Source organism: Mytilus galloprovincialis, chromosome 4, assembly GCF_965363235.1.
Source record: "Mytilus galloprovincialis chromosome 4, xbMytGall1.hap1.1, whole genome shotgun sequence".
Lineage (NCBI taxonomy): Eukaryota > Metazoa > Mollusca > Bivalvia > Mytilida > Mytilidae > Mytilus > Mytilus galloprovincialis.
Genome location: NC_134841.1, coordinates 20,181,343 through 20,207,324, shown reverse-complemented (window position 1 = coordinate 20,207,324; position 25,982 = coordinate 20,181,343). Strand labels below are relative to the sequence as shown.

The window sequence follows — 25,982 nt, the reverse complement described above, 5'->3', positions numbered from 1 at the left end:
GCAATTTTCTTCAAGTACGTGTACTTTACAAAACCATTGTTTTTTTTTATAGTTGACCAGCGGTTCAAAGTAAAAGGCACCCATGTCATCTATTTTTGCACATATATGTTTTGCTTATATTGTGGACATCAACCGACACGAATTATAATCGATGGAATGTACAATGTTACTACGAAATTGAAAAAAATGAAATTAATTATTGTTTTTGTTATGCTGTGTCGTCTCCAGATTTTCAGACAGACAGTCAAATGCAATAATTGATAGGATTGTTTTCTATTGTAATATAATGTTCTTTAAGTAACACAAACAAAATGATCATGTACCAGATTATCAAAAATAAACATAAGAATAAATACATGTAAATCTTTAAATTTCATTTCTCACTAACTGGATACAATCATTTTTATAATATTGGATTCGAACATGCCAAAAAAATAAAAATAAAAGAATCAAAAATGCATATAATAGGAGTAACAATATAATTTTTTTCTTAATTCATGATGGTCACACTTTTCTAATTTGAATTCATTCTATCATAGCATTTGGTTATTCCGAAATATCCGTAACCGAAATAACCGTATTACATATCACAAAGAAACAAACAGTTCATGCAGAGAACTAAAAAAAAAAACAAAAAAAAAAACAACAATCTAATCGTTTTGGGCAAGGGAAAGAATTAAAGTGACGGACACTGTAATGTTCCAAATCATGGTGAATATGAAAATAAAATAAATCGGATGCTTTCTTGTGTAAAATTAGGTTGCAATGTAACATTACAAAGGTAACACAAAAATATCCTTTATCATTTTGAGTGTTTTTACACTCAAGAAATAGTAGCTAGGTCGGATAAACCTTTTTGAGTCGTTTTTTTCGGGTGACAAGAAGGAGGCTATGGTAAACTTTTGATAGAACATGTAGATCCTCGTCACTTTATTTCAAAACATATTTGCAACATATGCATTATGCATTTTGATTTCTAATTGATAACTTTATCATTTTTAGTCAAGAATATAAATCAATGGTTCCTTTATAAAGCAGTCATTAGTACAAATGACTGGACTCATAATAGAGTATAATACATATAAAAATCAGCAGAGGTGGTCTGAGTGCCAATGAGACAACTCTCAATCTAAGTCACAATGTTTATTAAATATTCGAAAGAAACCAACAGATATAAATTTAGGAATTCGATATACCAGATAAAAGATAACCCAAATCCATTGAAATCACTCGCAATATTTCCAATGACTCCAGATTACCTTCGTTATACAAATGAAGATAAGTTGTAAGACAAAACTAAATAATTATCATAATAAAAAACAACAAATAGTAAGTTTGAATTTTGGCAATTTTTTGTCATGGATTTATTAGGACAGTTCAACTATATATCAACCGGCCTATGAATTTGCATTCATCGACAATGTCTCATTAATGTCCAAGATAAAAACATAGAAGGGCAACCGTCATATGTTTTCTCCAAATGGCAACTGGGCTACCAGACGCCAACTGTAATAAATTCAGCCATTCAGTAAATCAATATATTCAGTTCATATTCTGTCCAATCCATGACGCTTCTTTAACGATATCTGAAAATATACAACAGAGAGCAGAAAATATTCTCAAGGGTGGGATAGGGTGGGTTTTGTGTTCCTTCAGTTCAAATCACGCAATGAACAAATCACGAAAAGCATGCAATTTTATACCAAATAAAAGCGGGAAAACCGCTTACGAAATTATGTAGGTAAATAAAAGACGCTCAAGTCCTTCAAAATTAAAGAAAAGATAACTCTAGTTTAGCAGACGATAATCTTAATTTATTAAATTGATTTAATGCTTAATGATTAAATCTTATTATTAAATATTCGAAAGAAACCAACAGATATAAATTTAGGAATTCGATATACCAGATAAAAGATAACCCAAATCCACTGAAATCACTCGCAATATTTCCAATGACTCCAGATTACCTTCGTTATACAAATGAAGATAAGTTGTAAGACAAACTAAATAATTATCATAATAAAAAACAACAAATAGTAAGTTTGAATTTTGGCAATTTTTTGTCATGGATTTATTAGGACAGTTCAACTATATATCAACCGGCCTATGAATTTGCATTCATCGACAATGTCTCATTAATGTCCAAGATAAAAACATAGAAGGGCAACCGTCATATGTTTTCTCCAAATGGCAACTGGGCTACCAGACGCCAACTGTAATAAATTCAGCCAAATGCTAGCAAACTTGTTTGTAAGCATCGCCAAACATAATTTATCAATCCATGACAAAAAATTAACTTTAACACACAAAGCATATTAATTGAACGGAGTTTAACAACTAAACATTAGTTCAACGAAGTATATCAACTATACTATACAACAGTTCAACGAAGTATATCAACTATACTATACAACAGTTCAACGAAGTATATCAACTATACTATACAACAGTTCAACGAAGTATATCAACTATACTAAACAACAGTTCAACGAAGTATATCAACTATATTATACAACAGTTCAACGACGTATATCACTCAAACTATACAACAGATCAAAGAAGTAATCAACTTTATTATACAACAGATCAACAAAGTAATCAACTTTATTATACAAAAGATCAACAAAGTAATCAACTTTACTATACAACAGATCAATAAAGTAATCAACTTTACTATACAACAGATCAACAAAATAATCAACTTTACTATACAACAGATCAACAAAGTAATCAACTTTACTATACAACAGATCAACAAAGTAATCAACTTTACTATACAACAGTTCAAAGAAGTAATTAACTTTACTATACAACAGATCAACAAAGTAATCAACTTTACTATACAACAGATCAACGAAGTAATCAACTTTACTATACAACAGATCAACGAAGTAATCAACTTTACTATACAAGAGATCAACGAAGTAATCAACTTTACTATACAAAGGATCAATGAAGTAATCAACTTTACCATACAAAGGATCAATGAAGTAATCAACTTTACTATACAAGAGTACAAATATAAACAACGTGCACAACAAAAAATTTATTCAACTATGTATTTACAACTAACAACAAAACTGTTGTATATTCAACAGAGCTGTTCAACTTGATGCATGCGTTTAACAACTGAAATAAATTATTCAACTGACATACAACTTCATGTGTCCATACATGATGGCTTGCAACTTTAAACAGTTTAAAATTCATCTGGATATAAAAATCTGTTTGGATACTTAGTAAACAACTCTAATGCTGACTGAATAGCATTAATAAAAATGTCATTGCCAATATATGACAGATTCGCCATCATCAGCGAAAAGAGTTGGATGGATATCATCAAAATCAGTATGTTTAATAGCCTTGCCCTAAACTTTGTGTAGGTAAGATCTACCCCCCCCCCCCTCCTTTGTTTAAAACAGTCTGAAACTGAAATATTGTCAATGATTTCCCATTTATATGGCAAAAATGAGGACCATCATTTCCAGGTCTTATTTGCAAAAAGGCTTTCAAACTTTGTAGAGGACAAATCTCATTTGATTCATTTTTATTTATTTTTTACAACTAAAGTAGTGGATCTCCCTTTTTGATCAGTTTTTGAACAAAAAATTTATCGTAATAAACAGCTGATTTAAGAAGGTCAATATTAACATCCCGCCTATGTAAAACATGCTCTTGCATAACATTCGTTGTAAAGGCAAATTCACTCACACGTAAAAGTGCAGCAAGCCAAGTTAAATGCTGTTAGAAACAATATTGTTTCATAATAAGAAGAGCACACGTGCCTCAAAGCCACATTTAATCTAATCAAAATATCAAGTCAAAGGTTCCCGAAGATCTTAAGAGTTGTAAAGTCTATCACAACCACCCAAAAGTTTCTGTATGATTTAGTTAAATCTTCATTCCCTTGAATTTTTAATTTGTAACTTATTCCAGATATATATGATCTAATTGTAATGATGAATAATGATTTAGTGACAAAAAACCCAATATAACCAATAATTTGTCTGTTACTTGGTGGCCAACTAAGGGGAATAGAATATTCCATCCTGAACATATTGACGAATGCAATGCATTTTCATAAACATTTCTGGTACTTAAAAATTGAATAATTCACAATTTTGAAGCTTCTATAACAAAAGATCTAGGAATTCGTGTGGAATAGTCTGTGGCGTCGGGTCGGCGTTGCTTGTTACTTCTCTGAACTTCTTCACCTGTCCACGAGATAAAGCATCAGCAATAAAATTGTATTTTGAAAAAATATGCAACGCTTTAAATTGAAAATTAAATAACAATGTCCACAAAACTATTTTTCTTAACAAAAACATAACCCTGTTTTTTTTTTTTTTTGAAGATTTTGAATTTCAAATTGTAACAACAGCCATATTATCACAATGAAAAATTATCTTCTTATTCGTAAACCTTTCTTTCCATAAATAGATTGCCAAAGCAATAGGTATAATTTCCAAATAAGTAATGTCACTTAATAAAACTTTGTCCCAATTATGGCCATTGTAAAATTGCCCATGGCCCATTTAAATAAGCTGCACAAACCAGTGAATGACCACCTGCACTGTCAGTATACAAATGTAAATCAGCATTTTAAACCCAATCTAAATCGTGGATATATGTATAGCCATTAAATTCTTTATAAAAATATTGCCACATATGCAAATGATGTCGTATTCCTTTGGTCAATTTTATAAAATGATGAGATTTTTTAACATTTAAAAAAAAAGCCATATAGACGCCAATACCCAATTTAACTGATCTTTAAGTTTACCACACTGGTATTCTAACCAACATCTCATCTGAATAAATTAACAAACCTATACATTCCAGTTTTGTGCAATAACCTTGTTATTTTTTTTTTTTTTTTGCTATAGGAACTTCCAAGTTTGAACAAACTTTTGAAAATGCAGTCATAAGATTTTCAAAGTCATCTTTATGAGCTTCTCCAACAAATATAAAATCATCAAGATAATGATCCAGATTTTCAGAATGCGTTTAATTTTAACTGACCAATGCAAAAAGGTTGAATTTTTTTTTAATGTAGCACAACTAATAGAACATCCCATGGGCATTATTTTTTTGGATATAGTAAAGACGTTTTAGTTTGATGCCTAGAAAATCAAAATCACCAGGATAACATTTAAGTAAAGGAAATGCCGATTTAATATTCATTTTTGCCATTAAAGCCGAATTCCCCATTTGTTTAACAATTTTGACTGCATTGTCAAATGATGAATAAATGACCTTGGTAAACTAAGTATCAATAAAATCATTGATCGGAAGTAAGACAAATAAGTTATCAATCTAAGTCCACCAGTTTTCTTAGGAACTAAACCAATAGGAGAGCACCGAAGATTTGAAATAGGTTTATGTTTGAATGGGCCTTCCATTCGACCTAATGATATCTCATTATTCAACTTCTTTTGAGCTTCAATAGGGTTTTTTAAAACAGACAACAAATTTCTATATTCACATGGACGTCTATGACCTAATCAATTTTAAAACCATATTTAAGTCCATTCAAAAGTTCAACAGCGCTTTGTTTATCATGATATAGTTCCAGAAGCTTAGAGAGTTCATTTACATTAACCGGAGATGTTCCTAGGTCCCAAATTTTAAACTGGTCTGGATGTAGTTCTGAAAAATTATAAATTATCTTTGCTGACAACCTCCTTTTGGGTTTTGTCTATTAGCAGAGTTGTTAACAAAAGGTGATATGTTATTTCTCTTAAACCTAGATGGACCAGTATTACCTTCATTGTCCATAAAGCCACGACATCGTAAAGCAGGAGGATTAAAACCACATTTGAGACATGCATGCCTGTATTTGCAATTGCGTTTATTGCAAAAACCTTTAAAATTAAAATCTCAGCATTTATAACCAACATTAGTCTGCTGTTGTTTTTGAGTATTGTTAGTTAAAATACGCAACCACAAAAAACCATCTATGGATGACCATTTTTCAGTATGATCCCTCGATACTCTCAAACGAAATTGTTGGTCATAATACCATTTTTCAACAGGATGATCAGCCGCTGCATCCCTTATTATTGACATATATGAGAAAAGTTCACTTGCTTTTCCAGGATACCTTTCAATAAGGACCTGGGCATAAGCAATAAAACAATCAGTCCAATCCTCAATAGAATTAACAGTATGGTTTTTCCTAACTTTATTTTGTATAACCAGCATACCGTCATTAATGCCAATGGTGTTTTCATTTGTTTGACTGTTGAAATTGTTGTGAATGCATAAGGGACAAATCAATATATTCAAAATTCCTTAAGCTTTTGACTTATCAATAAAACAACCTCATTAAAAACAGGCAACATTAGATGTTCATCAAAAACTTCAATAACCTCACCTAAGGCAGCTAATTCAGGTTCAATCTCTTGAATTCTACATCTGGTTGCAAGGCAACTAGTTGAGGTCCATCAACACTCCGTCTTCTTACTACGGGGGCATCTTCATCAATATCAACTTTGGGACGCCTTCTCTCATTCCTAAATGGTGGTTGAAGTTGTTCCCTGGTAGCCATTCTAAGACGAAATCTCCAACCGGGTCCTGCCGACGACGCCTGCTTCTATCTCTTGGCATTGTTATAAACTATTATTATAAAAACAGATTAGCTACATACATCAAGTCTTAAAAGCCCATTCATCTTTCAAAATATAAATTCAACTTCTTATTCAATCATTCGATTTAGATAAATGAAATACCACATATAACCCACTACGTTGTCTTAAATAAAATTAATACATTTGAATGCATTAAACAACTGAAGTTGGTAACAAAACACAATTAAAACAAGTGCAATGTTCCTTCAAACCAAATATAACGTCGTTATAAACGGTTAGTTAAATTACCAAGCTTATTTAATTATCCGCAAATTGAAAAACTTATAAAAGATGTACGTGGAACAAATTAAACATTAGCGGGCATGTAAATGTTAGCACGGCTTACACTACAAACATGTAATTACCTGTTTAAAGAATATCGCTCATACATTACAATCAAAACAAATATATCACCTGTATTAAAGCATTTAAATTTAATGCTATTCAATGATTAATATATGTGTGCACAAATGTAACTATTGAATAATAGTCTAGTCAGTATAAATGCTATCGAAGTAAGCGATACATTGAATTAAGAATCAAACTATTTGCAAGAACAACTTTCTAATAAAATAAAATTATTCTTTTATAAATTACAGAAATAAAATCATTCGGAAAATTCAACTGCAACAACTATATCTATTTATCACTAAAACATATGTACTTATCTTATGTCTGAATCAGCCCATCCATTTTGTGTTCCTTCAGTTCAAATCACGCAATGAACAAATCACGAAAAGCATGCAATTTTATACCAAATAAAAGCGGGAAAACCGCTTACGAAATTATGTAGGTAAATAAAAGACGCTCAAGTCCTTCAAAATTAAAGAAAAGATAACTCTAGTTTAGCAGACGATAATCTTAATTTATTAAATTGATTTAATGCTTAATGATTAAATCTTAGTAATAACCTTAAAAAAAACAGAATCTGAAATATATTGACATGATTTATTTTATATATTTTTATTCATCTGAAAATAACACCAATCATTTGGATACATAAATACAAAAATAATTAAAAATACATGCACTAATATTAAACATTTTAAGGAGAGTGTAAGGTTACAAAGTTATAATAAAATGTCGTATATAATAACCATGTACTAGATCATACAACTTATTTATCACTCTGAAATAGATAACATGAATATGTTTATAAAGTTAAAGATAGCATCAGCCTTCTCCCCTAACCACATGCATCACTGTCAAAACAGTGTCGTCGAACATGAGAAGAGGCCACCAGAGATCTTTACCAGATAAGGGTCATGTTGAACAGAAACACAAAATAAATAACACCAGTAAGCAATTTAAATACAATCAAATAAAAACAAGAATACAAATTTAACAGGCGTTATTATAAAGCCTTATGTGAATACAAAAACAAAAGATCTCTCCTCACATGTAAACAAAGTTTTAAATCAAGTCCCGTTTACTATAAAATTTCTCTTTTGCTTAAGGAGATCTGTAAAAATAAGTATATATATATTTTCTATTTGGTAGGAATGTTAAATCATAACTCTCGCACCTGTAAGAGTCGGTAGAATTATTTTATTTTTCATAAATTAACATGTTTTATTTTTATCACTTATAGTGTACTTTATTTTATTTGTTTGAGTCACGAATAATATAAGTTGATTTATATGACAATAAATTTGGGGTTTCTTTATTAACCAATAACAACGTTTGTTCTTTTTCGAACGAGTTAATCTAGTATATTTTATTTTCCTTATATATATTACAAAAAACAATGTTTCTTAAATGGTGGTTGACTATCTAACCTCTTCTATTTTCTCCATGTTTTCGATGTATAGTAGATCGGTTTTTATTCATGTTCATACTGTTATACATAAATATAGGTTTTTTTTAATAAAACATCAATAAAAGAGTTTCCTGACCGCTTCAAGAAAGACTGCAATGTACGTAGAATAAATAATGGTGAACGTAGTATACACTAAAGGACGTGACTTAGCAATTTTGTATTTTACCTCATAAAGTAAATTTCCCAGCAACGTACTTAATACTAATAGCAAATGCAATGCCCAATTCATGTAGATGTAATAAAATAAAAGAGGTATACAAAGAAAAATTGAAATGAAAAACGAAATTACATATAATAACTGAAAAATTGTATCTTTAAATTTATCAGGAAATATCAAAATGTAGCTAAACATTGTAGAAATAAGGAAGAAAACAATTTCACTGGGCATAATGCAAATATCAAATCCGGACAAACTTAATTTAGGCTGCAATTTAAAATTTGAAATCGTATAGTTGTCTTTAGAAACAAATAAATGTGGGTCAACTGTTGTTCGGTTAAAACTTATTTTCGTCTCGGAAATAATGGTTTGTGATATATTAATAAGGTGTGTATTGTAAAATTTAAAAACTGGCCAAAGTTTTTCTTCAGGAGAAATATGAAGTACATCTGATGAATAGATATATCTATTGTTAGACATAAGAACAAAAAATGATTTATGAAGTTCCAGTGTTAGTTGGCCTCGGATATATTCCGACAACTGTTCAAAATCAGTACCTTCCAGTTCTGACAATGTGTCATCTATTACATAAAGACATATTCCTGGATCTTTTAGACATCTCTGGCCTCTGACAATAATAACGGGACGGTCCCATTTTAAGGAATCAATCATCGTTATCAGACCAAACTCAAAGAATATTTTATCATTATCGGGTATTTCAGGATACAATAATGTTATCTTTACATCAATACTAAATTTATCTGTACAGCCACATGTTAGACTTTTATCACCGAAAACCCAACCATAAAGATTGTTTGTACTTGAGACCGTTCGATAATCAACTTCTAGTGGCTCTTGATTCTTGTTTTGCTGGATGTGTTTCTTATTAGCGCCTGCTATGTAATCTGTAAAAGAGATAATAGCTCATCGAATTACACGTTGTCATGTGCAAATCATATCCTGTTTGCTTGAATAATTTAGCATTTGATACCAAACTGATTGTAAAAATCTGTACAGGGAAGTTTTAGCTAGCTCTAATTGTATAATTTTATTGATGATATTCACCCTAATATGTATCTAGTGTTAAATTATGTATTAATATGACACAACTTTCTTGGTTTTCCTAATTATTGGAAGAATTTTATACACATAAGTAGTATACCTCAAACGACAAAGTTATTTTTCATTTAACTGTAGATATTATAAAAACCGTTTTTTTTTCAAACGTGATTATTTTCGAAGGGTTAAATATTTCGCGGTGGTGTTTTGCCATGGCTTTGTTTGGACTTTTTTGTTTGCTTTTTGGCCTTGTATGTTTGTCCCTAATATTTTATTAACTGTGCATTTGCATTCAGGTATCGCAGATCAAATTTATTCGTTCATAGTGTGTTAATTTACGTTTTTTTAATTGAGTTAAGCCTTCCAATTGATATTTTATTGTGTGGTTTTCTATGTTGTGATGTTATGCTATTGTTTCAGAAAAAAGGAGAAGGTTTGGTACCATTAAAACGTTTAATCCCGCTGCAAATGTTTGCACCTGACCTAAGTTAGGAATCTGATGTACAGTACTGGTCGTTTGTTTATGTAATTTATACGTGTTTCTCGTTTCTCGTTTTTTATATTGATTAGACCGTTTTTTTTTTTTTTGCGTTTGAATGGTTTTACACTAGTAATGTGGGGCCCTTTATAGCTTTTTGTTCGGTGTAAGTCAAGGCTCCGTGTTGAAGGCCGTACATTGACCTATAATGGTTTACTTTTATAAATTATGTTTTGGATGGAGAGTTGACTCATTGGCACTCACACAACATCTTCCTATATCTAATTATTATGTTTCTTTTAACAGGTAATAAACTTTTTAAACCTGAAAGTGCTTTCATTTGATTGACAACAGTACAGGGCGATGATCGTATGTAACGGCACAGCTGTCTTATGTGGAACTCTGATATAACGGTATGTTGCTCTATTATAACTTGATGACAGTTTGTCTTTACATAATATGGTTTTGACATAACGTAATGATGTTTTGATATAACTCAATGTGGAAAAGTCATTACATAATTATATTTCGATATTTCATGATATGGTTTCGTATTGACTTTATATAGTTTTGTCATTACTTAATATGGTTCTGTCATTGGTCGATGTGGTTTTACCATTTCTTAATGTGGTTATGTCATTAGGCAATGTGGTTTTAACATTACTTGATGTGTATGTGACATAACGTAATGTAGTTGTTTCATTACATGATGTGGTTTTGTTATTTCGTAATGATGATTTGTCAATTCTTTATATGGCTTTAACATAACGTAATGATGTTTCAAAATTTGACGATTTAAAATTTACACTACATGATGTGTTTGTTTCAGCATTTGATGTGGTCATGTTATTCTTTGATGTGGTTATCTACTTCGAGGTAAAACCACGTGACCATTTTGAAACAAATATGTTCTATTTTTGACCGATTTCCATATGTCGTTTGTGTAATGCGCTTATGATGAGTACCGCTATCCATTAAGTTAAGTTCAAATAAAGTTCAAGTTGTTGTTCACAGTTATTTGATATGGAAAAGCGGAAAGACAGACAAAATTAAGAAAAAAATACTGAAACATTTACAGTAATTCGGACATAGGAAAGACATCCCCAAACCATTTGGTTCAGCAGTTTTTTCCTTAGTTCCCAAATGGAAGCTGTAAATTTATAAATAAACTAAAGATTCTTATTAACCCTGTGTCTCGCCTGATAATTCTGCTGTCAGTGTAACAGCGTTATGTTGACTGACTGTACATTAACCGATACACTTAACCATGTTAACTGGAGAAAACATGTTTTTCTGTATATGCTTTTATCTTGATCTTTAAAGAATAACTCCTATACAAGTTTTATAATAATTCATTGAGGTTTACACATTTATCATGTCAAAACAGTTTATTAAAAATATTTAATGCATTAACAAAACCCTTATATAGAAACAAAGAAATGTGGTATGATTGCCAATGAGACAACTCTCAACCACATACCAAGTTTCGAGTTGAACTTCGAGTTTGAGTCACATTTAAAGATAAAGTTCCGAATTACAGTTCGACTTCAACTTTCAATTTAAGTCACCTTTTGACGTAGAGTTCGAGGTGAACCCGTATTTGAGTCTCATTTAGATTGTGATTAAGAGTTGAAATTAGAGTTATCTTATATTAGTTCTAATTTTTTTTTTATCGCGGATCAAGGGCTTTTGCTCCAGCTTCCGAAAAGAGGGTTCAAGGGTAGGTATGCGTACAAAAGATAAACAAATTTACAGCATACAAAACACAACATAGAAATTAAAACAAAGTTAGATGTGGTGTGATTGCCAATTAGTAAATTATCCACCATAGTTAAAATGCAGTGGATGCAATCAATCATAAGCAACCGAATAGCCTTTAACACACCATATAGTCGGCCACATAAGACCACCACGTGAAAATTTGAAGCCATTCAAACGAGACAATTAACGGTCTAATTTATGGCTAAACAATCTACGAAAAACAAATATGACACACATGAAACAACGACAACCATTGAACTACAGGCTCCTGACTTCAGCAGGCATAAGAATAAAGTGCACGCGGCGGAGTTTAACATGTATGTAAGCGCTAAACCCTAACCTAACCTAGTGTATAAAAGCACAGCATAAGAAGAAAATGTAAAGCGATTTTGATTGGCTCAACTCAATAGATCAGTATAACTGGGTAACATAAATCCATCAGCGTGATCTCGGGTGCTTCAGAAGGGTAAGCAAATTCTGCTCAACTTGTGACACCCGTCGTGTTAATCGTGAATGTACAAACCCAGTGATTTGGTTTTATTTGGTAGTTTACATTCGAGTAAAAGATGACGGAATTGTGGTTACGACAACTGGAACCTATCCGTCGTCACCTGTGAAACAGATATTTCAAAAAGTTTTTCAATTAGTGCGTGGTATATCAGAAACTGCAATTAATAAATATAAAAGTTTAATATTATTATGTTCAAATGAACATACACGCTAAAGAATTTATGCTTTGTCGCAGAGTCCCCCCCCCATTTCCCTTTAAATTTAGTACGAGTTGATTTAAAGTGTCTCATTTGTTGAGAATACAGTACAAGTCTTTTGATTTGTGTCGTACCTGCGACATTAATGTAGAAAATTATAATACAACAAACCTATATGTCGTCGTCGGTAGTATCGTCAGCGTCTTCATCATTTCGATCGTTAGTTTTCTAGTTTGAATTGTTTTTATAATTTTCATTTCGAGACCTTTTTAAGTTACTATGTGGTATGAGTTTTGCTCATTCTTAAAATCCATACAGTCACACACATATATTAACTTCTACGTCTTTTGCAATGTGGTTGAGAGTTGTCTCATTGACAATGATACAACATTTTTTTATTTCTATATAAGGTTTTTTTTTTGCATTGAATATTACCGAATTAAAATATTATGACATGAAAAATTTGTAAACCTCCATGGATTGTTATAACACTTGTATAGGAGTTATTCTTCAAGACCAAGATAAAGCAGTGTTCCTTGGAATCATTTACGAACTTATTATAATACTGCTTCCATTTGAACACTAAGGAAAAAACAGCAAGTGGTTTTGGGATATCCCCCTTATGTCCGGATTACTGTAAATGTTTTAGTACTTTTTTTCTTAATTTTGTTTGTCGTTTTTCTTTTTCATATCAAATAACTATGAAAAACAACTTGAACTTTAATTTGAACTTTAACTTAATGGATAGCGGTACTCATCCAAAGCGCATTACACAAACGACATATGGAAATCGGTCTAAAAGTAGAACATATTTTTTCCAAAATGGTCACGTGGTTTTACCTTGTAGTAGTAATGGGATAACCACATCAAAGAAGGACACGACCACGTCAAATAATGAAAAAAACAGGTCATGTAGTGTAAAATCGTCAAATTTTGAAACATCATTACGTAATGATAAAGCCATATATAAAGAATTGACAAATCATTACACATGAAAAATTGCAACATATGTTTTCATATGTTTTTCATGTGTTTTTCATATGTTCAAAAACATATGTCAAACGTATGTTGAGAACCACTCATGAAAAACATATGTTTTGACTACATGAGAAACATATGTTTAACATATGATAAACACATGTTTTTAAAAAATCATATGATAAACATATGTTAAACATATGTTTTTCATGCCATCAAATCATATGATTTCATATGAGGATCTCAACATATGTTTTTCATATGTTTTTTTTTTTTTCTAATTTGATACTCATAATGATATAAATATGAATTTCATGTGAGAGTAAATATGAAATTACATATCTATTCAATAGAAAGCATACTTTTAAAGTACAAGTTAAGTTTTAGACACTGTATATAGCATGCCATGTACTTGAACAACACATGGAAAATATGAGATATCATTTCTAAAGCACTGAAAATCATTTTAACTGTCAGACATTATTGCGACCTTGAAATTTCTTGAAAGCTGACTTTCATTTGACTTACTCATATCCATGTCCAAGCAACTTTTGAGAAGCAAAATTTCTCACAAAATCATTATCAACAGAATTATAATCAAGCATGCAAGAAATACATCTAGCTGTCTATGAACCTTGAACTTGTAAGTCGAATAACAAAATGATTAATAAGGTTGAAAGAAATTATAAATTCTATAAACTGGTCCATCATAGCTTGCTAATAAGTTGGTTTTTACTCCCATTTCAAGGCCATAGAATTACTAATAATCACTTGAGTTGTATCATTGGCAATCATCTGTACCAGTTATCTTATATGACGTAGATAAAAAGGTAATTGTGGGTGATTGTTGGTAGACAGGGACGTAAGCACCGAATGTTAGAAAATTTATAGTACATATTGTATATAGTACAAACTAAGTAGGATATAAATACAAGGGTATATAAATTTGAAACAACACTATAAAAACCTCGTGCATCTTCCTCAGGATCTACCGGGTACCTTAGTCAAAAACCCGATAACGGGATGCATAGATACATAGTCACGTCAAAAATTATATCACAAAGGAAAGCATAATATCACGAAGAAAAATAAACGAAAAACTGTATATTTTATTAAAAAGGTACACCACTTTAGCATCTAGAGTCAAAAACTCAATATAAAAGACATTCGCAGTTATATATAAATATAGATTATTACATTGATACAAGTGGATTATCGGATTTATCCAATCGAGATAGTTATCCATAATCATGGGTATATTAAGGGATGAAAATAAGTATGAAATTTGTTTTACGATTTTAAAAGCTAGCAATGTTGCAGTACAACCAATTTTATTTGCTAATTAAGAAGCGGAATAAAATAATTTAAGACAGCAGGGAAGATTAACTTTGTAGTTTTATAGCTTTAACTGATAAAAAAGAATGAGAACTTTATATTGTAAATTTTACGATGTCTCTGAAGTGACCAGTGGGTCAGATTTGTATAAAATTGCTATTTGATTAATTGTCTAAATTGTATAACACTTGTTCACGTGTAGAAAACCATGTGAGTGGATTCCTTACTCCTTATTTGTCAATGATCTTGCGGGGTCAGCACAAGTTTGCGTGCCATGTATGCACGTCCTTTTATCATTAACTTTCGTCTTGATAACTTGTGATTCTAAAACATTGCGTGAAATTTAAATTTCCCACCCGCAAACCTCCCTTTTATTTATCTTTACAAGTAGTTTTGTAAATAGATTTTTTTTTAGTTGGGCAGATTTTCTCCCCACCTTTGCTATTATTTGTCATTTATTCAATTGATATGATTTTAGTTGTTGTAATTTCGTATTAATTATGTATTATAATATAGGGTTATTGCATGAATATTGGGGAATATTGTCCCGAGTAGAATTTTATATTGCACGAGCTTGCGAGGGCAATATATGTTCTACGAGGGACAATATTCCCCAATATTCATGCAATAACCCTTTTATTGTATAGCAATATAATATTAATTATGAACTTTTATGTCAAATGTTTTATTTGCAAATTGTATTTTTTTGCATTTTATGATTTTGAATAAATGACCTTTTTTCGTCAATCTTGTTTTTATAGATATAGCAAAACAAGCTCAAACTCTGGCTGACATGTTTATATGTCAATAAGGTTATGGTATCTGTCTGTCTGTCTCAAAAAAACAATATTAGGTCAATGTCATAAATATATATTTTTTTGGTATTCGGCGCAAAACTGGGGAAGGACTCGGTAGAACCTCGGCATTCTCCAGTTTCTCAGCATCATAAAAAAAGTTTATATTTTCCGGACATTGACCTAATATTGTATATATATCAGTCAATATATTTCAATAGTTATAATTAATTTTCATATGCCAAATAAAACAAATATAACGTTGCTAGATTCAAAAATTGTATATTTATGTGTTAGTAACTGTTACCTTTTTCGGATTTTTCTTTGTGTAGTACAGCTTTCAGTTTCCTGTTTTCGTTTTCTAGAATAAAGTGATCAATATATAAAATTATATTGTTTCTGCCCAACTGTACTGTTAGTGACAAAAGACTAATTAATGTTTACCGTTTTTTGCAAAGTCACGGAAACTAATACATCGTAAAGTTCTTCATTTTTTCAGAGACGATGTAAGCATTTTTTCATCCAGGTTTTTGAAAGAACCAAACTATTTTTTTTTAAATTAGACTACAAACAACTGTCATAAAAGACGGAAAATGTTAAGCTACCCACTATCAATCAACTGACCATTAACGTGCGAGATGAAGGTAGTTTTAAAACCAGGTTTAACAGGTCGAGAACTCTAGATTTTCTGATGTCAGAATATATTTGCATAGTAATTTCCAAAACACAAGGCCAATATGGCCTTGAAAAACTGACCAATCGAGTCAATGAACTACAATGCATTGTGGGCTACTACGAGTAAACTACTACTTAAAACACGTGGAATTATTGGGAAAACAGTCAATTAATACATTGTCTGGGACTCTCATTACCAAAGTTTTTATTCTGCAAATATATTTAATGTAAAATATATAACGTAATCTTCAATTTGCATGCTCAGATTAAAAAAATATTGTTTATTGGCTTCACGATTCGACTTTCTTTTTCGCCTTGCAAAAGTAGTTGAACCGGTTTTGTGCATTGTTATGAATTGAACATGCATTAATTTCACATGACGCAGTAAAATATCCAATGAAGTGACCACTGTCCAGTAAGAAAATCATTTGAGCTCTTTTAAACCTGTATAATGTCATTGCAAAATCATTTCTGCCTAGAAAAACACGAAACTTTCATTGAAACACTTCTTTCTGTACTGAATGTGTATTTTTTTTTATCAGGACCTGAACTAATAGTAAGAACATCATAATATTCAGTATGCTAAAAGTGTTATGAAAGCGGCAGGGGCGGGTCCAGCCACTTTAAAAAGGGGGGTCCTAACCCTGAACAAAAGGGGAGGGGTTCCAACTACATGTCCCCACTGACCGTCCAAAAAAGGGGGTCCATCCACCGGAACCCCCGCCCCCCTGGATCCGCCACTGAGCGGGTATGGTATATAGCTCAATACATTTTTTATAGTTTCATCCATTGATAATATCCGTTTGTTGCTAATTTTATCACAAAATATACCTCAGAGGTTTTTTTATCGTTCGGCTGCTGTCCTGTTGACATATGTAAAATATCTCCAATATTAAAAGTCTCTAGATCATAGTGGGTGCCATATTACCTTTTATTTTTTTTTCTAAAACGTGCTTTGTATATAGAAATAAGTAGATGAGGTATGAGTGCCAAATGACTGAAATGAGACATCTTTTCAAAAAAGACATAATTTAGTAAAGTAAGCAGGCATAGGTACAATGCTGAAAAGTAAGCTATTAATGACCCAAAAATTTTTACATTGTCATATCGGGGACTTTTATAGCTGACTATGCGGTATGGGCTTTGTTCATTGTTGAAGGCCGTACGGTGATCTATAAATGTTAATTTCGGTGTCATTTTGGTCTCTTGTGAACAGCTGTCTCATTGGAAATCATACCACATCTTCTTTTTTATTATAGATCCAACGCTGCAATTTTCACAAAACATATTAAAATTTCCACCTTGTCGCACATACATATAGATAAAATCATTACAGCTTATTTCCTAATGCATGTGGAGCAAAACTTTGGTTAGCTTGCTTGCTTTGTTTGTATATTGTACAAAATATAAAATATACAAGTTAACCTATGCCTATATATATATATTGTTTAAAGATGTCAATCTTATTTTCAAAGCTTGTATGAGCAACTATACAAACAAAGCAAGCAAGCCAACCAAAGTTTTACTTTGCAGGTTTAAGAAATCAGCTGTAATGATTTTATTCAGTTTGGCAAATGTCCGAGCCCGTTAAAAAAACGAACACACTGAAACTACAGTTGCTGACTTCACTACCTTAAAAAAAAGGAACAGTTTGGAAGTCCAATATACTGAAATGTGACCAACAAAAGTACTTATAGATTTTGTTAACACTGCCATGTATGTAAATATTTCTTCGCCTTTTTTACGAACACAAAATTCAAGGATCCCACATTTGCCTTTAATTATCTATTCGAACATTGCTGTACTCTTGAATATCAGCACCGGCTGTTATCGACGGCTTACTTTACCCCAGTAAGTTTGTCTCATGGGTAATTGTGTTTATTCGCTGTTGTTTCGTTGCTTCTTGTGGACAAATACATGAAATCTCTGTGCCATCATCAAACATGTTAATGGCTATATATCGGGTAATTCAAACCCTTTTTTCTTCGCATAGAAACAACTCTTCGTTAATCTGAGCATGGAAGTGATACTTTATATCACGAACTATAAATTAGGATACACAAAATGAAAAACTAAGCGAAATTGTGAATCCCGCATTGCACGAAAAAATGTGTTGTATTTCAGTAAATAACACGTGTTCTTGGTGATTGTAAACACGTAGTAGTCCATCATGCATTGTGACTCATTTAGTGGATTGGTCAAAAACCTAGGTAAAAATAAATTGCGTCACATGTAAATAAACAATTACATGTGCGAGAACATAAGTATGCTAATTTATGCATTTCCATATAAGGTAGTGGTCCCGACCTGTTTAACCCATTGTTTCGTAATAAACTGCATCAGAATTGATTTTTTGCGTTTGCTATTGTTAGTTATGTTTGGACATCCGCTATTTTAATAAACATTCGATTTCGGAATATTTGTTATAATTTTTTCAAAGTTTTACTCTGTAAGGGATATAACCAATAACAGTCTATTCTGTAAAATATTTTACAGAATGGACTGTTAGAGGCTTATATCTTACTTAAAACATTGTTTTACTTGTTAAAGACCATAAAAAAGCATAAAAAATAGTGTTTTTTTCAAATTTGTTTCACATTAAGTGTTAAAATAGTTTTGCAAAAACTTTATCAGTACTATCCTATATGTTGGCCCCTTTAAACACTAGCTCAACCTCAAACAGTAGAGAGAAAAAAAGAATGTACAGTTGAAGGTAATTTAAACTACATGTAAAGGTACATGCATAAACAGTGCATGCGTATCACAAATTTTACGTGCTCTAGGCCTATATATATACTCCACGAGAGTACTATCAATGCAATTAATGTTTGGAAATGGATATAGACGATGGTGAAAGTATTTTCCTAACGCAGAATACTTTCCGACAAGAAAAAAGCGACGTTGACGATAGTGATGATATTGCTTCCAACTTTGTGTTAAAATCGGATCTTTGTTCTGATATATCCAGTGCAGACAACGACGAAGAATTAGTAATGGCAGCTAATAATGGCTAGTTTTTTATTTATCTCAACAGGGGCGGATCTAGTCGTTTGAAAAAGGGGGGTTCCCAACCCAGGGTAAAAAAAGGGGTGGGGCTGTTCCAACTATATGTCCCCATTCAAATGCATTGATCGGCCAATAAAAGAAGGGTTTCAACCCCCGGATCCCCCCACCTGGATCCGCCAATGCTCAAAATGTAATCCTATTATTAACTGATCCCTCAGTTCCCTTTTAAGCGCAGTGACGGATTCAGGTATTTTTGTAAGGGGTCCCGCTGACTGACATAAGAAGAGGCCGATCCAGTCATGTTTCAGTGATTCCAAAAAAATATTAATTGAAATTTTCTTCAACAAATTAGAGGCCGGCCCAAGGTCCTCCCTGGGTCCGCATTTGAAAAACATAATATGTTTAAAGATGGGTTCAAGTTGAAGAAAAAGGTTCAATTATATCGAATGCACCGCGTTCAATTTTATTTACAATACAACACTATATATACATGTAGAATATAATGAAAAAGCACAAGTAAAGAGATAACAAGCATGCAAGCTCCGTGTTGAAGGCCGTACTTTAACCTATAATGGTTTACTTTTTAAATTGTTATTTGTATGGAGAGTTGTCTCATTGGCACTCACACCACATCTTCCTATATCAATTTAAATTATTTACATTTTCTTATCTTCTAAATTGCTGCGTATTATTTTCATACCAATCAAGTTAAAATTTATGAATCCATCTGTAAGTCTTTGCTGTACGAATTTTGTAATGTGCAATAATATATCACAGCAGAAATACTGAATAATAGAGACATGTCATATTGTACATATACTGAAATAAATCGTCTTTTATTTCAAACTTGTCATAGAAAAATCGATGGTTGTATTTGCAATAGATCTGACCCCCCCCCCCCCCTAAGAAAAGGCAAAAAAGAGAAAGAAAAAAGCAACAACAAACAAACTAACGAACAAAACATAAAAATACACACACACATTCACTTTTCGGTTTTTATACAAGGTTTATGTGGCTCTTTTTATCAGATTATGTATGTATTACTCTCTTCAGTGTTTATCGAAATATTTCGCCCCTCGATCTCACTTGGCAAATGACACAAAACAAAACAAAGCATAAAAAAGAAGATGTGTTATTCTTATTCTGTTTTCGTAATATATATTGTATACACTCAATATGAATTTTGAGGTGAAGACTGTTTGAAACTGTTATTAAATACAATTCAAAGGAACATTCATTAATCATATTATGGCGTTTTATAATAAGACACATTCATTAAGACCCCCCTTTTTTCCCCAATCAATTAAATGCAGAAACGGTCTTAATGTTTGACTTTAATGATATAACACAATTGCAAACTGCTTAAAATGTGATTTAACAAACATATGATTAAATCTGTCAAAATCAAATGACTATACTTTAAGATATATCCGTTTTTAAACGGTCACTGAGAACAACGTGCAAATCGAAAACTTTTTGATCTCTTTAAACTGCTGCAAAGGTGTTTCTTTTTTTCAAATTTGTCATATTCCTATACAGGCAATACCATCCGATATTTAGATAAAAAAAAAACTTGAAAATAAACGCCCAAATCTGAAAATTATGAAAAAAATGTTGTCCTTGATTGATTAAGCAAGTGTTCGATTTGCATTTTGTACACAGTAGGAGATGCATATCAAATGAGCGATTTTCTCATAATTATAATGACATTATTTTACTGAAGGTCTTCGAATTGCGTCATTGTCTATATAGGTTAAAAATTTATTGATTTTTTTTTGATTTTTTATTGTAGCTGAAAATGATGGTCAACAGAAAGAGATCAACAACAACAAAAGCGATAGATTTGTATATCCGAAGACAGATGAAAACATAAAACAGCTTGTGCAAAAAGAAATCCCCAAAAGCACGAAAAACAAAACTGAGTGGGCTGTGAAACTGTTCGAAAATTGGCTAGTGCATAGATTTGAAATAGCAAAAACTGATAATGAGATTTCTGAAATTGAAGATAGTTTAGTTACCATGACAAATGATCAACTCAATACAGTTCTTGGGTATTTTATTACGGAAGTGCGCAATAAGAAAGGACTTGAATACTATACAAATACACTGTATGAACTAATAATTTGAATCCAGCGTTTTTTAAGACAATATGACCGGTCCATAAGTATTTTAGATGAAATAGATTTTTGTGCCTTGCGCAGTGTTCTAGATTCTAGAATGAAAGAAGTAAGTAGAAACGGAATTGGTCTTAATACAAAGAAGGCGGATGTGATAAGCGCTGACCAGGAAACATACATGTAGAGTAACAATATTTTAGGAACTGATACGCCAAAAAAACTCTGTGACACCTTGTTGTATTGTATCGGGTTAAACTTTGCCATGTGCCGGACAAGAACACAGGAATCTAAGTGTTGATACTAACTCGCAAATATCTGTGAAAATATCTGTGAAAATATCGGCTGCTGATGGGAGACAGTACTTAGAATATACAAAGGATGTTTCAAAAACGAATTGCGTCGAAAAATCCAACCAAAAGTAGTGAGGGCATACCAGAATACTGACTGTCCTGAAAGATGCATTATAAATATGAACCAAAAGTACATGCCACTGAGGTAAATATTAATTACTTTATATAAATAAGATTAATATTGGTATAAAATATCAACTATCTCGACAACCATTAAGGATGTACTTAGATGATGAGGTTTAGGAATTTTGTCAGATGTTTGGACTCTTTTTTCCCCCTTCTATACAGGGTAAAATATTTTGCTTTATAAAATTAATTTTTCTTTTAATATACGACTCCAATAGCTCATAAAAGGTCCTTATGAAACATTTTAGCACACTGAATATTTCTTTTCTTTCGATTAGAACATAAAAAAAACCAATGCAAATATAAGAAAAAGTCCGAGACAGCCTTTAATCGCCGTTTTTTCAAATCTTTAACCTATCAATATTTGTAACTCATTTCTTTGCTCAAACTGTGCTCTTCTGACTTGTAGTATCAATTCTATATTTTAGATTTTTTTCATCTGAGTACACCCTTAAGCTCCTATTTTCGCTTTTCTTTGTTAATGATTTGTCCCCATTTTAGTTTACATGTAAACAGTATTAAAATAATATAAAATATGTAGATGTGGTATGATGGTGGATGTTCGCAATAATGAACAACCGTACAGCCTTTATCAATGAGAAAAAAAACCCATTCCGTATGGTTGGCTTTTAAATGCCTTAACTTTAAAAATTTCAAATACAGTCGCGAACCTATGATACTAAGTGATTGTTATCAGTACGTTTAATAGCTACGTCACATTTCTGTTTATTAAAGAAGAACCCCAATTTTGCAAACTTATGATAGTAAATAGGTAAATAATCGTTTTTGGAAACTCTTAAAATGTTTCATTTCTTGGTTTGATGCCTTTTTGAAAATCTTTATGCTTATATTTCTCAATATTTTCGTATCGTTATTATTTTGTTGATATGCATGTCAACAGCAATAAACACATATCATTGTGACAATAGAAATTTTGAAATATATTTGATGCAATAAACATTTGGTAACAGTTTCGGGCAATAAATCTAAACTATTATTGCGCTGTAAATGATATTTGAAGACACAATTCATCTTTTTGTCACTTTGATTGCTCAACAATTAACAAATGGTCAGATTGCGGAGCATCAATACCCAAATGACGTATTATACAGATTTTATGGAGCATGCATTAAATTCAAAAGGGGGAAGATGGTTAGTTTTACGACGCGATAAATCAAATTATTTGTTTTTCCTCCAAATTTAACATATAGGGTTTGGAGATATCAGGATTCAAAATAGTCATCTGCTAGACCAAAATATCTTTTTTTTCAACTGGGGATTAGAATATTTTTTTAGGAAAAAAAGATACCCCCTCCCCCAACTCCTCTCTTTAAGTTAATTGGTCGTTTCATTTTTTAACTTTTTCAAAATGAGGTGCTTTATACAGTTTAATTTTGATAGTTGCATTTCATTTCAGAACAAATGAGGGAAAATGTCAGGCGTGTTACTTGAGATCAAAGAAATATCCAACAAGTGATGAATGGTACGACGATTGTCAAATCGGGGTCCATCAGCTACAAAAAAAAAACGGTGTCGGAATTGTGTAAAGGTGCTCGATTTTTTGGTAACTTCACAAATCATTCTCTACGTGCGACGGCAGCGACAAGGTTATACGTGGCAGGTGTAGATGAGCAGCTAATTGCAGAAAAAAACTGGTCATCGTTCATCGGCAGTGCGTGGGTACAAAAGGACATGCGAAGAGCAGCTTAACACAAAAGTTGCTTGTATAGATCAAGACTCCACACTTACAAAGAGCATTGTCAACAAAGTCGACGTCAAGGGAGACGACCCGAAAAATGAGAATGGCCGTGAAATAAGCATTGACGCTGGAAGTGTAAAAAATAAATTTGAAATTCAAAGACTTTTCTTGAAACTGTCGACAAAATAACCGGAAGGTTACCTTAATAAAAATGTGTTTGTCAAATTGCCGTCATTTTTTCGTTCGTTGTTAATTTATTCTGACAGGATACACAAAATTATGTTAGTTGGTGCATAATGTTTAGTGAGTGGACAATCATTTACCTGTAAGAAACTATTATGTTACCTTAAACTGTCCAATATTTTTAAGAAAAGAGAGATCTATTCTTTAAAATATTGGACAGTTTAAGGTAACATATTGGTTTCTTGAAAGTAAATGAACAGGTAGAACAACAGAATGACGTCACAACAATGTTTTAAGCCCAACTGCATTGTTGTTGACAAATAAGATTAAAAATGGATATGGGGAATGTGTCAAAGAGACAACAACCCGACCATAGCGCAGACAACAGCCGAAGGCCTGCAATGGGTCTCCAATGCAGCGAGAAACTCTCGCACCCGGGGAGTCCTGCAGCTGGCCCCATAACAAATATGTAACGAGTTCAGTGATAATGGACGTCATACTAAACTCCGAATTATACACAATAAACTAAAATTAAAAATCATACAAGACTAACAAAGGCAAGAGGCTCCTGACTTGAAAAGAAACTAAACAAAATGACAATAAAACATAAATGAACAAAGGACTACTAGCAGTTACTGACATGCCAGCTCCAGACCTCAATTAAACAGATTGAAAGATTATGTCTTTATCATTTGGATATTAAGCACAATCCCTCCCGTTAGGGGTTTAGTATTATACTATCATAAAATATATGAGAAGAACATAACCCATGTCATGCACAGAACTGGTTTTAGAATAAAAATGTTTAATTCTGATGCCAATACCCTATAAGTGAATCAATATTAAAGCCAAAATATGCAATCTTTAACGACCTGACAACAGTATCGTAACTATATCCCTTATAAATTAGTCTGTTTAAAGGTTTTGTTAAATTTTGAGGTGGATGCTAACATTTTTGTGCTTTGTAAAGAATATCACCATAAAAGGTTGGATGTGAAATACCTGAACGTATAAGATGTCTACATGTTGAGTTATATTTACGAATGATTTCCTTGTACCGAGGATAAAGTTTAGTAAATGTTTTGACTAGTTTGTGATAACGAAAACCCTGGTGTAATTATTTTTCAGTAATATATAAATTTCTCAAATCTAATACGTTGTTACATACACGAGCGAATAGTACAAGTAGAGATATATAAACGCCATAAGATGGCGACAAGGGAACGTCATCATTTAAAACTGGATAATTAACGATATGAAACAAAATCATCTCTTTTATCATAACTTTGTGTATTAAGCTTCCCGTTAATGATATAGATATCAAGATCGATGAAAGGGCAGTGGTCATTGTTAGTATTAGCTTTATTTAAAGTTAGTTCAACTGGATAAATTTCTTTAGTATACATACTGAATTCGTCATTATTGAGAGCCAATATATCATCCAAATATCTAAAAGTATTGTTAAATTTGTGTATCAAATTATGTTTCGATGGGTCTTTGCTTATTCAAGTCATACATTGTAACTCGTAACAATACAAAAAAAGGTCCGCTATAAGTGATTCACAGTAAGTCCTCATTGGAATTCCGATAACTTGACGATATACGTAATCTTCAAAGCAAACACAAATGTTATCTGGTAAAAAGTCAAGAGTCCAAAGATTTCTTGTCAGCTTTTTCTCATTTTATAAAAAAAGAAGATGTGGTATGATTGCCAATGAGTCAACTGTCCACAAGAGACAAAAATGACACAGACATTTACACTTATAGGTCACCGTACGGCCTTCAACAATGAGCAAAGTCCATACCGCATAGTCAGCTATAAAAGGTCTCGATAAGACAATGTAAAACAATTCAAACGATAAAACTAACGACCTTATTTATATAAAAAATGAACGTCAAACAAATATGTAACACATAAACAAACGACAACCACTGAATTACAGGCTCCTGACTTGAAACAGACACATACATAAATAATGTGGCAGGGTTAAGCATGTTAGCGGGATCCAAACCCTCCCCTTAACCTGGGACAGTGGTATATTAGTACAACATAGTACAACATAAGAACGAACTATAAAAATCAGTTGAAAAAGGCTTAACTCATCAGAT

The 25,982-nt window shown here is 31.9% G+C and overlaps 1 long non-coding RNA gene and 1 pseudogene across 1 annotated transcript; one reads left to right on the top strand and one right to left on the bottom strand.

The window, feature by feature from the left end:
* Window positions 1–1,330: 1,330 nt before the first annotated feature.
* On the bottom strand, window positions 1,331–6,883 carry LOC143070525 (uncharacterized). Its single transcript, XR_012976564.1, has 2 exons — window positions 6,377–6,883; window positions 1,331–1,586 (listed from the first exon to the last, which is right to left on the bottom strand). It is a non-coding gene; the product is annotated as an uncharacterized LOC143070525 (long non-coding RNA).
* A 12,343-nt stretch (window positions 6,884–19,226) lies between these two features.
* Window positions 19,227–23,879, top strand: LOC143070991 (uncharacterized; annotated as a pseudogene).
* The last annotated feature ends 2,103 nt before the right edge of the window (window positions 23,880–25,982 follow it).